Raw genomic sequence first — 18,517 nt, forward strand, 5'->3', positions numbered from 1 at the left:
TAATTCAACATGCAGAAAATGTTGTGGCTGCGGTATGGTATTAAATGTAACGCAAAGTGTCCGGATTCAAATACATTACTGTATACTTACTTCGATGTTATTCGTTTCTCTCTCAGGGTAAGCAACGAATATAATAAGGGTGGGGTTTAGATTCTATACTTTTATGGTTTATAAAATGACGCTTCCTTTGCTTTCGTTTTCATCATTCTTTGTGTGGACACCGACTGGACAACATCGTTGCTGGACGAGCTGGACGGCGAGGGATCGAGTGCCTTTCTCAAGGCAAGACGGTGGAGGTGGTAGCGCTGGAGTAGAGTAGAGTAGAGTTTTCAAAGGGCCTTTCTCAAGGCTAGAGACGAATGAACTGCAAAAGTTTAAAGTCTTTATAATACAATACCTGCCTGCCTGCTTTCGTTCATTTCTTACTCTACTCTCGCACCGTGAGGACTCGTTTGTTTGGGACAAAGCAGACAGCTCGTTAGTCTTTCGGTGGTAAGGCACCACGAAAGCAGCTCGGATAAGCGCACCAGCCGCAGGAAGTGTGGAGAAGCCACATCGCTATCGACCGGGAACTTTGCGTAAAATTCGTCGCTATCAGAAGTCGCTGATCCGCAAGCTACCTTTGCAGCATTTGGTTCGTGGAATTGCTCAGGATTTCAAAACCGACTTGCGCTTCCAAAGTTCCGCGGTTATGACGCTGCAGGAGTCCTATTCGAAGATACCAATTTGTGTGCTATCCATGCAAAACGCGTCACATCATGCCCAAGGACATCCAGCTGGCCCATCGTATCCGAGGAGAGCGTGCTATATTAGCTTAGCATATAATCAACGGCCCTTTTCAGGGCTCCAAATTTGATGGATTAGAGTTCAGAAAAGTTTTTTGCAGGCCAAACTGAAACGAGAATTTTCGTTTGGATGCCATACAGCATCGAGAAAATTCCGGAAAGATCTAATCGTTGCTGAAAAACAATCTGCCAGTTCCCTGGGAATTGAAAAATACATTCATGCAAAAGAGTTTATTTTAATGTTTTCTAACCATATAACACAGCGACCAAATACATTTGATTTCGTAATTTTTCAATCAAGTGTAATTAGCTGGAAAGCTTCGGAAGATTATTCTTTCCCATCAGTAGGATATTTTCGTATCTAATATTGTATGCGCGCGCAACGGAAAATGTTTCGTATCGCGAAAATTATATAATTTTCAATCGATTATTGCTCAGTCGCCGAAATTTTCATACTCAGAGTTTGTTCTCCTCTAGTTTGCCTTCCAAATTTCCATCGTAAACCACACCTTCTCTCGATTCAATCACGCACGAAAAGCATACTTAAATGATATTCTGGTGGTGAAACCCATTCATTTTTCGTGAGGCGTCGTGCACAAATTACGTAACGCGATAAGGGGGGAGTGGGTAGATGTTGCGTTACTTTCTGTTTATTAGAGATAGGAAATTGCGTTACGTAAGGGGGGGGGGAGGTGGTTCAAGATCCGGATTTTCAGCGTTACGTAATTTGTGCACGACGCCTGAGGACATCGACAAGACAACATCGTTACTGAACGAGCTGAACGGCGAGGGATCGAGGGATTCATTACCTGGCCTGACCTGACCTGAAATGCAATCAGTTTGTTTTAACTGTGAGGGAGCGCAGAAAAGCCGATCGATCAGAAGGAGAAGAGAAGGTGACCAAGAGAGCATCGAAATACGGTTCCTCGGGAAGACATTGAAGCAGCCGCCGCACACACACACACACACATACACGCGCGCAACTCTTTTCGTTTGCTGGTTATCGAGAAGAAACCTGGAAAGAAATGATCGTTACTGAAAAATAATCTGCCAGTTCCCCTTGGAGTTGAAAATTACATTCAAGCGAGTTTATTTTCATTTTTTCTATCCATATAATACTGCGACCACATACATTTGGTTTTGTGATTTGTCAATCAAGTGCAGTTAACAGGAAAGCTTCTGAAGATTATTCTTCAGGACAAGGTTTTTTGTATCCAATATTGGATGCATATAACCTTGAGCCTCCAACGTAATGCTCTCGTTTTTGAAGCCACCCAAATATTTATTTATTCATTCATTCAGGATGGATTTAGATTCAACTTCAAACAAATGATCTCTAAATCAACGATGGTCCTACGTCACCCTTGCGGTTATACCATAGATATAACCCACTTCCTGTTTTTTTTCAGGGCTTTCATTTGATGTATAAAAAAAGAAAAAATATATACAGATTTTGAACAATTTTATTTTATTTTATTCATTTTATTCAAATACGGCGCATGTTATGGAGTGCCGAAATCGTTTGATATAAAAATCTCATCAATCCATCATGAAATGACTGAGCAATAAACTTTGAAAATGGACAATTTTCACGGATATTTTGTGTGAAGAAAAATAACTTAACAGAGAAAGCAAACCAGATTCAAGCGCGGTGTGAAACAGGTGTAGAAATACGGTGCAAAATACGGCGTAAAACACGGCACAAAAACGGTGCTGACAGAGTGTATGCAAGGAGTGAGAGCTCAACTGAGTACTAAACTAGAAGGGGGTTATATCTGTGATATAAGTAAAAAGCATACAACTCTTAGACATTTAATCATTCAAATAAAGTGATTATCATACCACTTCATTACGCCGGAAAATAATTATCAATGCTCAAAGGAGGATCGATTCCTCCTCGGAAATACCCAGCGCAAATAGTACCCCCTCCCCAAGCTCCGACAATTGGAATCATCGTTGATCCGGAGCAGGATTATTAACGCTTAATGGATGGAATGGATTACTCCTAGGAATTACACAGCAAAAAATAAGACCCCCTTCCCAAAAATTGGAAACGACGATCGATTGCGACATTCGTAAACAGATAATTTTATAACGCTGCTTTCATCAATATGATTTCTTTAATATGGTGCAATATTCAATACATTATATCAAATATTTCGTATTCCTCGCTGTCAAATCCATAGTCAATGGCACCCATCGGAATCGAACTATCATCGATACATCGGTTCTCGCTAAATGCTCCGTTCAGTCCGACTGCAAAAGAGAAATGAAATTGGAAAAGAAGAGCATAATGCATAGGCGTCTGAGTGACCGTCATCATCTCACAACGCCGCATTAACTAAATGGATTTCCAGAGCGGATGTCAGTTTATATATGATTTCAATAGCCTGTTTTCAAAGCAATTTCTAAGCTATTGAAACGATTTTTCGAGTCAATATGTAGCAAGCATATACCTCTTTGACATTATGTCTTTCGAATCATACCACACCGTTCAACCGGCAAAGAGGTATTAACGTTCAAAACATTGCACTCCAAGTGTCTCTCTCTTGTTTTCGAAATTTTGAACTTACACCCCGGTTCAAAAATGAAAGACGTAGTTCTACGTCAAAAACTCAGTCACAATAAAAATTGATCATCCGATAATGAAAATCGTTATTTTAAGTAGCGGCAACCTTATGTACAAAGTTTAAAAGTAATCGTAAACAAGAATCGGCTGTTTTTCGACTGATTTGGGGTGAAATTGCTCCCCTGGAAAGTAGTACGAGTTCGTGACTGTGGTGTGACTAAAAACTCGCAATTTTCGAAATACGTTTCTCAAAGTAATCTCCGTTTTATTCCACACTTTTCGCTTATCTCTCAGGCGATTCCTTTTTTATTTCGATGAAAATCGACCCAGACATGCAAGTGCATGTCCCGTTGAAGCAAAAAGGTGCCAAGTCTGTAGAATACGGCAGGTGAAACAACGGCAGCTGGAACAACTCGACCTTCATGGCTTCAGCGGTTTGCGCTGGCGCGTTATCAAGTTTTTATATCAGTTTCCCGTGTCTTCGGGTACATTCTGGTCTTTTTTCCATCAATACAAAGTTTAAACTTATCATTTGTTGTCGATAGCGATCTATATTCACCGTTTCACCCTGTCTTAGTAGCTCATAGTACACCATACCCTCCTGACCCCACCACACACATACCATCGTCCATCGATTTGACTTTGCAATGGGTGGACCGGCATCACCAGGTGAAAGTCATGACTTTTTGGCGCTTTGGGTTCTCGAAATAAATCCATTTTTTGTCGTCAGCGACAATCCGATGCAAAGCCGCCTTTTTTGCTGCCGTTTTTGTAGCACTTTCGAGTTTCTAGATCTTTCCAATGATTTTTAAACTATGATCCATTGATGTTTAAGACACATCCAATGTTTTTTCAATTTTTTTTTGTAGTATTTGGGTTGTGTCTGAATCCAACAACTACTCCAATTCCTTGTCTTCAACCCGTTTCGCTGCACCAGGATGGTCATTCTCGAATTGCTAAACCCATCTCTCACATGTGTTCACCACTGAAGCGTGTTCACCACCGCTTCCACAAGCAAACGATGTGCTTCGACTGCTTATTTTTTCAAATAAAAATAGTCACAGGAGGGTTGTGTCCGAGACACGACCGCATAATTGACGTAGGATTCCGTTAGGTTATCTGTTGATTTTGGATAATTACATCGTTAAACTCTTTGATAATGATTAGGTGGACCTGAAAAGGGTCGTTTTGTTTGGTTGTTGGGTATTGTTTGTTCATTCCACCAGTGTTTAACAGGTGATGATAACAGAAGGATGATAAACAGTCGTTGGATGGTGCGTATCAGATAAAGGATACCGAAGTGGAACGAGATATGATGAGAACTCTATGATCCTAGACGAGATGCCTCTTGTGATATGTATTGATGAAATAAAGAAAAAATTCACCAATGTAATATAAGATAATTATTAATACCGAACACAATTATCAATTTTTCTTATCAGTAAAAACATGTTACTTTAATATAGCGCAAACATATTTGAAATGGGAAAGGTAATTTTCTTTTATAATTTTTACTTTCTGATTGTTTATTCAACCCAATGCGAATTTTAATTGGACTAACAATACCTAATACTATATGTACTATATGTAGTGAGACTCTATGTTGTACGGGAAAGGGTTAACACAACGGCTATCATATACAATTTTACACCTACCCTTGTGCTAATTTTTTCACAATACACGATCGGACATTGATATGGAGTTTCACGAAGCAACCAACATAAAAGTTCCAAATTTAAATTTTATTTGCTAGAATTATTCGTATCACTCTTCTTACTTGCAATATAAAAATGTTCATGTATTTGCAATGCCGATTTCCATCAGGCAGCTTGTTTTTGATGTCTCTGTTTGGGAACACATCTCGCCGGGAGCAAAAGCTCCCCCTACTTTCATGTATTTGCAATGCTGATTTCCCCTAGGCAGCTTGGTTTTGATGGCTCTGTTAGGGAACCGCCGCATGTGTCGTCAATTTCGACCAATCAGAAGTGGGTATTTCCGTTAGGATAGGGGTCGAGATTTTTCAATTGTTTGATAGTTAATTCAATGATATATATTATTTTATTCAATATAAAAAATTGTTATGGAGTGCCGAAATCGATTGACGCAAAAATTTCATCAATCCATCATGAAATGACTGAGGAATAAGCGTTTGAAATTGGACAATTTTCGCGATGTGCTCGATTCTCGATTTTCAATTTGTACCCCAACATGTTCCCGAAAGACGTAATCCTACGTCAAAACAAAAGTAGCGAAAACTACAAATACATTCTGTCTAAGCGTAAGAACACACTGGACGGCTCTCCCGCGCGGATTTTGCAATGACAGATCGCCGCGGGGCCTCGATAAGCGTAAGAACACACTGGACGGCTCTCCCGCGCGGATTTTGCAATGACAGATCGCCGCGGGGCCTCGATAATGAAATGTGAATGAGATAAAACACATAAGGCGGGGCGGGTGTGTGCGGTTCCAATATCACTGTTGTAAGGTTCCTCATACGCTGCGGTGGGTCGATGGAGATGATGCGCCGCAACGGTTTTGTGGTAGTATTAGCGTGGAAACACACTAGACGGCTCTACCGCGCGATTTTCACAATGACAAGTCGCAGCAGGAGCTCGATGTAAAACACATTCAGCGGCTTTCGACGGTTTCACTATCTGCCGTTATTATATGTTTATAGACGGATGCAAGACGATGCTATGGTACAAGGTACAACTGTTTGGACAGTAAGCGGGTTAGAGGGGCGGTATATAAAGACAGAATGATGGGAAACGGAAGAGGGGATGTTTACCTGAGCGAGAGAGAGAGAGAACTTGATCACAAACGTCTGAAATACTGCATTTCTCGTCAATTTGGATGGAATACGATTATCCGCAGCTACATGACCGCAGAGTGGATTCCACGTATTGGCTCACCTGAGAGTACATTTATTATTGGCTTGCTTTATTTTCACCTTTCAAAAGCGCATAAACACTAATACTCTCAAAAAACCGTTGCGGCGCATCATCTCCATCGAGCCACCGCAGCGAATGGGGAACCGTACAACAGTGATTTTGAACCGTACACACCCGCCCCGCCTTGTGTGTTTTATATCATACACATTCCATTATCGAGGCTCCGCGGCGGTCTGTCATTGCAAAATCCGCGCGGGAGAGCCGTCCAGTGTGTTCCTACGCTTAGTGTTTATGCGCTTTTGATAGGTGTAAATAAAGCAAGGCAATAAGAAATGTACTCTCAGGTGAGCCAATACGTGAAAATCTTTCTGCGGTCATGTAGCTGCGGATACGCGAATTCCATCCAAATTGTCGAGAAATGCAATATTTTAGACGTTTGTGATCAACTTCTCTCTCCCTCTTGCTCAGGTAAACATCCCCTCTTCCGTTTTCCACCATTCTGTCTTTATATACCGCATCTCTCATCCGCTTACTATCCAAACAGTTGTACCTTGTATCATAGACTCGTCTTGCATCCGTCTAAAATATAATAAGCCGAGAGCCGCTTAATGTGTTTTACTTCAAGTTCCTGCTGCGACTTGTCATTGCGAAAATCGCGCGGGTGAGCCGTCTAGTGTGTTTCCACGCTAAGGCGGCGGTGACACTGGATGCAGAAAAGAGATCGTACGAATTGTATGCAATAGTGAAAGTAAACAACCACATTGAGTTGTATTGGTGTGGTTACATTGCATCCCCCTTGCTTCGTTCGAATTCGTCAGCCTCTATCGAACAAAATTGTTTGTTTCTATTCGTACAATCAAATTTTCGTGCGTACTCCTATCCAAAGTAACCTTAGCCTAATAGATGGTCGGTGTTAAGTCAGACAAGGCCATGCGAAATTTTTTTATGATTTGGAGAAAAACGAGTTTTGTTTGTTTTGTGCGATAAGGGGTTTTCATTGAGCGCTCAAAATAATATCGATTCCCTGCTGTACGAGTGACTTTCCAAAGCTGATAAATGCGGAATGTAGCTTACAAAATGTTTAACCAAATGCAATCAATAGCAATCTGACTTAACACCGATTATATTGTGTGTTCTTGAGATTGTGTTTTTTTACAGAATTAGGAAATAGGAATTTTATTGTGTACGCGTCTCTACATTTATGTGTTTGATTTTTGTTATTTTCTCTGTAATTACGCGTTTTTGAATATCCGTTGTTACTTGTCCGTGCTCCTATAGTGTATTGTCGGATCATTAGCATAAAGTTTCAGTCCTAGTGTCGTTTACCGTGGTGATTTTCTTTGATTTTTGCCTATTGCTTACGGCATCATACATTGGGAACCGGAGTACCTTTGTTTACATCATCGCTTCTTGTTATCGCTTTTTGTGTACCGCATACTACCTTTCACGGTGAACTGCATCATCCGTATTGCTCCGGCGTTGCCTAACGTAAGGCGCTTAAGAGCTACATATACAGTACCGTCCCAGTTATGGCTTGTCAACGATGCTCAAAAAAAATCTCCAATAAGGAAAGAATAACTTGCCATGGGTATTGTGGTGGTGAATTTCACGCCGTTTGCGCCAACGTGGATGGACCTCTCCAGGAGCAGTTATCGCTTAACAAGAAAAATGTATTTTGGATGTGCGATGGTTGTGGCGGATTGTTCTCAAATGCACACTTTCGATCAGTGATGACCAATTTCGATCACCGATCTGCAGCCGTTCCAGTCGCTTTCCAAACAATGCAAACGGAAATCGAGAAACTGCACAATGCCGTGAACACTTTAGCTGCAAAGTTAGAAGAAAAGGCCAACACATCGACTCCCTTCGCTACACCCAACTTATGGCCCAGTAGAAACCGCATTAATACTCCCCTTGGTGCATTGAAACGTCGCAGGGCAAACGATGGCAATGCTTTAGACATTCCCAACGTTGCAGACAATGTAGGTACAAGAGCAGCTGGCATCATCAAAACGGTTCAACTCGAACTTTGTGCCGACGATGAGTTGTTCTGGATCCACCTTTCGGCCTTCCATCCTGCTACATCTGAGAACCAAATCTCTTCGCTCGTCAGTGAGTGCCTGGATCTGACCAGCGTGCCACCTAAGGTGGTGAAGTTAGTTCCGAAAGGAAAAGATTTGAACTCGTTGCAGTTCGTTTCCTTCAAGGTTGGAATTGCAGTCCAGTACAAACAAAAAGCCGTCTTCAGTGACACGTGGCCCGAGAGTATCCGATTTCGGGAATTTGAAGATCATCGGCCAAAAAACGGTCCGAAAATTGTCAGTTTACTGTCAACGGCACCTCTCGAAGAGAACTCCTCATCAAACATGAATGCATCGGATTCGATCTCGAACATCTCGAGTCAACGGTACCCTCTGCAAGACAACCGGGACGCACGCTGAGAAGCTCTTTGGAAGCTCCTTCTAATCCCGTAACAGTCGAGCCATCTTCCACCACACTCTTCAACTTCGCTTCCTACCGTCGCAGTCGTCCCGGCCCTGTATACGAAGGTTTAGAAGGGGTCTTCCAGCCTACACCTCCCGGCAAGTATACGTGTTTTGTCAGTCGATCTGTCCCTGAAGATCATCCAAATTTCAGCCCTGTCTCTGACATCGACCATGAAGTACAACAAACGCTTTCTGTAAGCCAGCCTAATTCGATTGTGTCCTGCATAAGTCAGCTGATTTCATCTTCGAATCAACCAGGACGCACACCACAAAGTATTATGGAAGCCTCTCCCGACCCCGTAACAGTCGAGCCTTCGTCTTCCGTCACCTCTACACGCTCCGTATCCTGCCGTCGCAGTCGTCCCGGCCCTGTTCACGGAGGTTCGGAAGAGGTCTTCCAGCCTGCACCTTCAGGCAAGTACGTGTGCGATAACAGTCGATCATTCCTTGAAGGCTCTTGTAATTTCAGTTCTACTTGCGACCCTCTTATTGTTGATGAACACGTAACATACGATAGCCTACAGTACCCACTTCTCTCAGGATGTGCTTCAGAAAGAGACGATCGTCATTCTGTGGCTGTTGGTACTTATTCACATAACAGTGATCGCCATCTTTCAACTTTGCACGTTTACTACCAAAACGTTGGTGGTATGAATAGTAGCATTAAGGATTATTTGCTGGCCAGTTCTGATCTATTTTTTTTTCCCAAAATATATTTTTTATTAAGGCACATGTGGCGTTAGCCTGACGGGGCCGGGAGTCCAATATTTTGACAATTTTTGTCTTACAACTATGTTAGTAATATGTAACCGATTACTCGCGGTTGGCTCGAGGTTAGTATTACAAGTGTTCTCATAATTGGTATGTTGCAGTCTTCGATGCTCTATACGTGTGCCCGACACGGGCTACTTCCTATTGGGATGCAGCTGACCATTAATCAGCAACGCTCCCTAGTCTGTACCCCATATCTAGCGTGGTGCGTCTTTCTCGACTCGAGGAATCCAGGATAGAATGGTCACTAGCCGGCGCAATCATCAGTTCGTGTAGAGTTGTCATGAGCGGTAAAACCTTTGGCTCTTGTTGAATGATCAGTGGACTGCACAACCTTTGGCCCGTGCATCTGTAAAGAGTGTGTGTATGTATTGCCGCGACTAAGTAAAAGTTTATCGATCGGATAGGAGGGATATGAAACGGGGACACAACGAAGGAAACATCATTAAACGTTGACATCGGCGTTTCTGAGGAACAGGTATAGATGAAGCAGAAGATCAGGATCACGGCTACCAGTTCTGATCTATGTTACGACATTATTGCACTCACCGAAACTTGGTTAAACGACCGTACCACATCCACTCAGGTATTTGATAAGAGTTACGATGTTTTTCGCTGCGATCGCTGTCAGTCTAACAGTTCGAAAGCTTCTGGAGGTGGAGTGCTGCTTGCCATCCGCCGTGAGTTAAAACCCCGCATCGTTCCAAATGACTCTTGGTTAAGCATCGAACAAGTGTGGGTTGAAATTAAGATGTTTGATCACTCGCTATTTCTGTGCGCCGTTTATGTACCACCAGACCGCGTCCGTGATGTAGCTTTGATGACCGTCCACACGGATTCGATAGCAACAGTGCGTTCTAGACTCAAACCGATGGATGAAATTGCGATAATCGGGGATTTCAATTTACCTGGAATCAAATGGAGACCTTCGAGATCAGGATTTCTGTGCCCGGATGCCAATCACTCTACATTTTCGACATGCACAGTCTCCCTATTGGATTCGTACAGCACCAGCTGCTTCAACAGATCAACCATGTCGAGAACAACAACGGAAGAATTCTGGACCTCTGCTTCGTTAGCAGTGCTGACTCACCTGCAGTTATTTCAGCAGCGGCTGCTCCGCTAGTTACAACCGTTCCTCACCACCCCGCTCTGCACCTTGTTTTGGAAAACCGTGCTTCAAATCAATTCCGCAAAACCGCAACTGCAGTGTACTATGACTTCAAAGAAGCTGACTATAACGCCATTTCTAACGTCCTGTCTACTATCGACTGGGAAGATGTTTTAGATTGTGACGATGTAGACAATGCAGTTCAAATGTTCTCCATTATCGTGAACTATGCTATTGACAGGCATGTACCGAAGCGAACTACTTTAGAGCATTCGCATACTCCATGGCAGACTAGGGAACTAAGTCAAATGAAAACAGCAAAGAGAGCGGCATTACGTCGATTTGCCAAGTACCGAACCGTGCCACTTTATTTTATTATTTTATTATTTTTTAATTATTATGTGCGACTAAACAATGCATACAAGCGAGCTACTCAATCGTGTTATCGTAGTTACATAACTAACATGCAGCTGAAACTGAAATCAAATCCTAAGTCTTTTTGGAAGTTCGTAAACGAGCAAAGGAATGAGTCCGGTCTACCTTCTACAATGGAGTACAATGGGCGCTGGAGTTCTGACACACAAACGATATGTGACCTATTTGCTGATAAATTTGGAAGCGTGTTTTCGGATGAGTCGATAACACCCGAGCAAATTGAATCTGCTGCTGGAAACGTACCTTTTCTCGGCCAGTCTTGCTCCCATATCGAGGTTGACGAGCCAATGGTACAATCTGCTATGAACAAACTCAAGGCGTCTTGCTCAGTTGGTCCTGATGGTATTCCGTCTATTATATTGAAGAAATGCGCAGCTAATCTGATGATTCCTCTTTGTCGCATTTTCCGCTTATCGTTGATTAGTGGAAAATTTCCAACTTCCTGGAAGTCGGCGTTTTTGATTCCTGTACATAAAAAGGGTGCCAAGACTCAAATCGATAACTACCGAGGAATTTCCGCACTAAGCTCGGTCGCCAAACTGCTTGAGCTTGTTGTCTTGGAACCGATCTTTAGTTTCTGCCAGCATTACATTGTAGAAGACCAACATGGATTTATGCCTAAGAGATCTACTGTAACCAATCTGTTGACTTTCACGGCTTATATAACGGAAGGTTTCAATAGCGCCAAACAAACAGATGCGATATATTTCGACCTGACAGCAGCGTTTGACAGCATTAATCACGAAATTGCGATTTCTAAAATGGAGAATTTGGGGTTTGGCCTTCCGCGCTTGTCATTCGCCGACGATATGAAAATTTATTTTATAATCAACTCGACTGCCGATGCCTGCCTACTTCAGCAACAGCTGGATAGTTTTGCCGAATGGTGTATTGCTAATTGCATGAAGGTGAACCCAAGTAAATGTGCTATTATCACCTATTCAAGAAAAAAGGAACCGATCTTGTACGATTATAAACTCTTGGATACTTCCATCGAGAGAACCAACTGTATCAAAGATCTAGGGGTACTTCTAGACAGCAAACTATCATTCCAGCAGCACATTTCATATATTGTGGGCATAGCTTCCAGAAGTCTTGGGTTTTTGTTTCGAATCGGTAAAGATTTCAATGACATATATTCCTTGAAGTCTTTGTACTGCTCGCTGGTACGATCGACTCTTGAGTACGGCTGTCAAGTTTGGAGTCCTTACTACCAAAATGGTGTCGACAGAATTGAAGCTGTACAGCGCAGGTTTGTGCGCTTTTCTCTTCGACGCTTGCCGTGGAGGGATCCTTTTCGGCTACCCAGCTATGATAGTAGATGCCTTCTAATCAATTTAGACACCTTAGCTGTTCGCCGCAATGTCGCCCGTGCGATGCTAGTGTCTGATGTCCTGACGTCGAAAACAGAGTGTCCGGCGTTGCTCCGTCCATTCCAACTACAGGTGCCTCCAAGAAGTCTGCGGAACCAAAATTTGCTGCGTATACCGGTCCGGCGAACAAATTACGTGACCTACGGTAGTATATCCGGTCTGCTCAGAATGTTCAACAGAGTTGCAGAGGGCTTTGATTTCAATTTATGTAGGGTAGCTATTAAACGTAATTTTAAGAGAATATTAACCCATTTAAATATCATTAGGGCATAGATTCTGCCTGTTGATTATTGTAATAAATTATAGAGAAAATGCTTCATTTATCATCTAAATTTATATTCTATCCTGCAAAATAGCTTCTCGGTCTTTGAATACCTTATACCATTCATTCATCAGTGTTTTCGACATAGTTGACAAAGTTAACTTGTTCTTACTGACGCTGTAAACCAGGGGTTCTCAAAGTGGTCGATATCGACCCCTTGGGGTCGATATTGGTTTCTCAGGGGTCGACACGAACGAAAATTGATTTTGGGGGTCGACAAGATCTAAAAATAGACCCCCATTGATTAACACAAGTTGATCCATACTGATCTCTAGTAGATAGTATTATCGTTGTACTTTTCAAAAACGCAACAAATAGATGAGCGCGCATAAGTTCGTATAAGATGGTAAATTTGGCAAGTGCATTTGGCATTTGCTTGCATTTGTTGGAGCTTGAATACACTCATTTATCAATTTCATTCGAAAGTAAAAGTAGAAAGAAAGGCCAGGTTCATCTCATAACACTGATTTTTTTTTAAATTTTGTTCTTAATATAATAATTATTTGTCTGGAATCTTCTTTGTTAAAGCAACCATATATCCAGACCATCCTTTGTCTAGTCCAGACTTTCCGCACTTTGTCCAGATTTTTGCAGATTTCAAAAAAAATTGCAATCACATTCGACTCTATTGAGTTGGTTTGGAAAGCTAGTTTGTGCTAGGTTTATTGAAACAGTTATTCAAAATGGCATCACTGATTTCATCGATGTGATTTGGATGCCAGACTGAGCCTTCTCAGAGCACCGATAAGCATGCTGGTTTCTACAAAGTATGTAGTGAAGACATAGGGCCTGATTCTCAAATACACTTCACGATGGAAACGAAATGAAGTGTATCCGCGATGACAACGGTACGGTGCCGACATCTGGATACGAAATTATTTTCCCACTAAAACTTATCAAATTATCTTCAGATAACATTTTTGTATGAGATTATTTTATCACATGCAGAAAACAAAGTTTTCCGTTCACATTGAACACTAATTTGAAACTAAGAAATTAATTTTCATTGATAAATTTTTATTTGAAATCTTTGACGCTTCATTTTCTTTGACGCAGGATTTCTTGAAACATGCTGCGACTTAGAAGCACAAATGCGATGATGGTCAACACGAGGAACCCATTAGTCATTTGCGAAGCAATTCGTTCAGATTGATTGCCGACGAATAAAGTAGCGTTTGATCAACATAATTACGAGAGCTTTGAAAATGTGTAGGTTGGGACAACGGCTGAACTACTCATTACACATCAAACCATTCTACCGTTTACTGAAAATTTTCCTAATCCGGTTCCCAGAGAAATGGTTCAGCCAATTGATGAGGAATTCAGAGAGTTGCGCAATGTTGATTTTCAAACTATTCTCCGAATGAACGAACCAATATAGTCATGTTTTGCGGTAAAGTTCTAACCACAACTACCCGTGGTGGTGAAATGTCATTCCCGCAATTAAGAAAACTTATCCCAAAAAATTACTGAACACCGAAGAGAAAGGTTTGGTACACATGCATTCTAGCAACATGTGTACCAAACCTTTCTAGCATTTATCTAATTTAAAGTTGGAGTAGATCTGCAATTGAAAGAGACTGCTTTGGACCCATCAGTCTGGCCCAAAGGGTTTTTCTTCAGGGAATTCGAATCTCAGGAATCTAAACGGGATTTTTGGATACCTGCAAAACATCCACGAATTGGCGAAGGAACTCCTGGCTTTTCTCACACCCCGAGAGCTACTCCATCGCAATAAATGACACCTCCAGCTCATTGCCATATTTCCAACCTCATCCACAAACGGAACGCACATCAAACAGCTTGGTGGAAGTCCCCGAGCCTCCAGACACAGTCGCGAACTCTAGATACATCGACCATTCCAGCCATCCCAGTCGTTCCGTTCCTGTGATCGGAGTTGGTGAGGGGGTCTTCCAACTTGCTAACTCTGGCAAGTATAAACACTATACCGCTTCTTCGTTTTATGTATTCGGACCCGCTTCCAGCGATACCGCGTATCCTCAACTCAACCCCGGTGGAAACCGCCCAGTGAATTCAACCAGGAAGTATCTGGAACCGGAATGCATTGCAAAAGTTTCCATGGGAGCCCCGAATCCGCTCGACACAGTCGCGCCCTTTGAGGTATCCTGTCGTCGGAGTCATTCCGGTCCTGATGTCGAAGAACGGATAGGGGTCTCCCATCCGCCTACTCAAGGCAAGTACTGCGATTCAAACAGTTTTGATTCTTCTGATGGACCTTCGCTTTCAGCAAACGACAGTCAGTGCATACGCCAATTCACCAACGTACTGAGCTACATGCGCAATACCAGAACGTGAATAGTGAATAGTCAGTGTGAATAGCTTCAGCATCGTTCCTACCGCCGTCCACTATGATTTTAAAAGTGCTGACTTTAATAGCATAATTGGAGTGCTTTTAGACATTGATTGGTATGAAATCTTGGACAAGGACGACGTCGATGCTGCTGTCCAAGCCTACACGAACATTGTGAGCTATCTGATCGACAGACATGTTCCGAAGAAGTTTATACGATCATCCACTCATCAACCCTGGCAGACTACCGACCTTCGTCGACTCAAAACCGCTAAGAAGGCTGCACTTAGAAAATATTCGAAATACCGTCTCCCATCCTTGAAACAACGATACCTACAACTGAACCGTCAGTACCAAAAATCAAGCAAGCGATGCTATGCAATCTATCTACGTCGTATTCAGCGCAAATTCAAGAGTAATCCTAAATCTTTCTGGAAATACGTCGATGAACAACGTAAGGAGTCTGGATCACCGTCTTCTATGTTTCACGATGGACATGAAGTGTCTGACACACAGGAAATTTGTAGCCTCTTCTCTGCTAAGTTTTCCAGCACTTTCTCGAAAGAGAATCTGTCCCTAGACCAGCTATTGAGGGCCACAAGAAACGTTCCAATACAGAACAGTTCGTTGTTCCGAATCACCGTGGATAATGCAATGTTGGAATCGGGCATCAGCAAATTAAAATCCTCGAATTCCGTCGGACCAGATGGAATCCCAGCATCAATTATGAAAAAGTGCGCAACAGGGCTGTTATTTCCACTATGCTTATCGTTCAATCTTTCATTGACAAAAGGCATCTTCCCATCGCTTTGGAAGAAGGCTCACATTTTCCCGGTTCATAAAAAAGGCGATAGAAGAAACGTCGACAACCACCGTGGTATCTCCGCTCTGAACGTGGTTTCTAAACTGATTGAGCTTGTAGTCATCGAATCGATTTTCACTCACTGTATATATTACATATCTATCGATCAACATGGTTTCATGCCGAAGCGTTGCACCACAACGAATCTTCTTTCGTTTACGACATATATTGCTGACGGAATGTCCGGATGTATGTCCCAAACGGATGCGATTTACACGGACCTGTCCGCCACCTTTGATAAAATCAACCATGACATTACGGTGGGTAAATTGGATAAGCTTGGCTTCAGCGACAATGTTCTACATTGGCTTACATCATATTTGATCAGACGCTCTCTCGCGGTTAAAATAGGCGATTGTTTCTCCGCAGAATTCCCTGCTACATCAGGAATACCTCAGGGGAGTCATCTCGGCCCTCTGATATTTCTCATCTATTTTAATGACGTAAATTTCGTCCTGGAGGGACCTCATATTTCATTCGCCGATGATATGAAAATATTTTTCCACGTTAACTCGAAGGCTGATGTCTTGTTTCTTCAACAACAACTTGAAATTTTCCAGAAATGGTGCGTGGAAAATCGTATGACACTGAATCCAAGCAAATGTTCCACGATAACTTTCACAAGAAGGAAAGATCCTATTCGCTACAACTATTTTCTCGACGATGCTTCTCTAACTAAACTCGACTGCGTGAAGGATCTAGGAGTGTATTTAAACTGTAAACTGAATTTCAAAACTCACGTCAACTACGTGGTTGGAAAAGCTTCCCGTAGTCTTGGATTCATCATGCGCACTACGAGGGATTTGACCGATGTACACTGCCTCAAATCTATGTTCAGCGCTCTAGTTCGTTCAAGTCTGGAATACTGTTCAGTAATTTGGAATCCGCACTGCAGCAACCAAAAACCAGACGGGTTTTGTATACCCAAAATTATCAATAGGCTCGAGCCTAAATAAATAGATCTCTCTTGCACGATCCATATTGAGGATTGTGTTAGTCATAAATAGATAGGTCTGGTTAATCTTGAATAAACAAAAAACATCTTTATCGCACGATCCTTATCGTGTGAGTCAGTTTTATGATAAGGCCGGTCGATGCCGGGCCTAAATAAATACATCCCTCCCGCACGATCCTTGTTTGTGGATCGTGTGATTCATAGGTCTAGTTTCAAGATAGGAATTTTTGTTTATGTTTTGGTGTTACGAAAGCGGGGAGCTTATCGTAAGTTCGTTTTGTTCATTATAAACAAAGTAGGTTTCGTTAAGATGAATCAGAAAAATAAAAGTGAGTCGGAAGTTGAACGTCGAGAAGAGCAGTGGTGTCTCTCGATAGAGAAGAAAGAAAGCCGAAGTCCGCTCGGTCCAGCGCAGCACTATCTGAACGGAGTCAACAGAATCGAAGCCGTACAAAAGCGATTTGTCCGGTTCGCTTTAAGACGATTACCCTGGAGTAACCCCCATCAGCTACCTAGCTATGAAAGCCGGTGCCAACTAATGGCTCTTGACACGTTGCACGTGCGAAGGGATGTGAACCGCGCCTTATTTGTATATGATGTGCTATTGGCTAGGACAGAATGCCCAGTTACTCTGGAGAACATCAACCTTCTGGTTCAATCTCGAACTTTACGTGACCACGCTTTCCTCCGAGTTCCTTTTCGTCGTACCAATCATGGATACAACTCAGCCATATTGGGTCTTCAACGTCTGTTCAACAGAGTAGCTTCTGACTTCGACTTCCACTACTCAAGGAATGCGGTTCGGCAAAAAAATTTTGAACAAATACGTAGTTTTCATTAATATCATTAGGGCGAAATTCCGCCTGTTGATAACGAATAAATAATCAAATGTCTGAAACCATCAAGTTTAAGTATAATGCGTCGATATATGATAGGAAGAAATAACGGTTAAACCATGTTTTACACATCAGACGTAAAAATGTTGATTGTGTTGAATTATATAGTTTAAACTTTTGCAGTTCTAGCCATGAGAATGGCCACAAACTCAATCCAAACTCCTTCTTCACCTGCCTTGAGAAAGACACTTCATTGTCCTTGCTCGTCAGCAAACCGTTGTCAGAGAATGTTGACAAAAATCCAGACAAATCCAGACTTCTGATTTTCCAACAATCAGTTTACTGTTCAATACACCTGGCAACCCTAGTTTAACCCTTTATAAGGCAAGGAATCGACTCAAACTTCAGAGAACATAATTCTTGCATGAGGAAGAACACACTATCTTTAATAAAAAAATAAGCTAAAAAATGGCGGGAATATAGTTGTAACTGCTCGTTAAACCCAAAAACATTGCTTGCCGTTGCCTTGTAAGCTCATTTTATTGTTGAACACAAATTTAAGAAGAATTTTTTGCCGGCGCTCTGAAATCACGGTTTTTACATAAAAATGACGCCCAAATTAATATCGTGCATTTTTAACAACCTCAAAGAAATTGGAGTATTGCCAAATACTTTTAGAAGTCTTTGGTTAAGCAAAATATTAAAATAATATTCCATTTGCGGGAAAAAAGATTTTTCTGTGGGTGGCCCCCTTAAGACCACTGACAGTAGTTTTAACTTAAAGCCTGCTCATAACATTAACCATTAGAA

The 18,517-nt window shown here is 42.0% G+C and overlaps 1 long non-coding RNA gene across 1 annotated transcript; it reads right to left on the bottom strand.

Annotated features, from left to right (window-relative positions):
- Nucleotides 1-9,491: 9,491 nt before the first annotated feature.
- On the bottom strand, nucleotides 9,492-13,639 carry LOC129762134 (uncharacterized). Its single transcript, XR_008740549.1, has 3 exons — nucleotides 10,596-13,639; nucleotides 10,052-10,410; nucleotides 9,492-9,851 (listed from the first exon to the last, which is right to left on the bottom strand). It is a non-coding gene; the product is annotated as an uncharacterized LOC129762134 (long non-coding RNA).
- Nucleotides 13,640-18,517: the final 4,878 nt, after the last annotated feature.

This window comes from Toxorhynchites rutilus, chromosome 1, assembly GCF_029784135.1.
Source record: "Toxorhynchites rutilus septentrionalis strain SRP chromosome 1, ASM2978413v1, whole genome shotgun sequence".
Classification (NCBI taxonomy): Eukaryota; Metazoa; Arthropoda; class Insecta; order Diptera; family Culicidae; genus Toxorhynchites; species Toxorhynchites rutilus.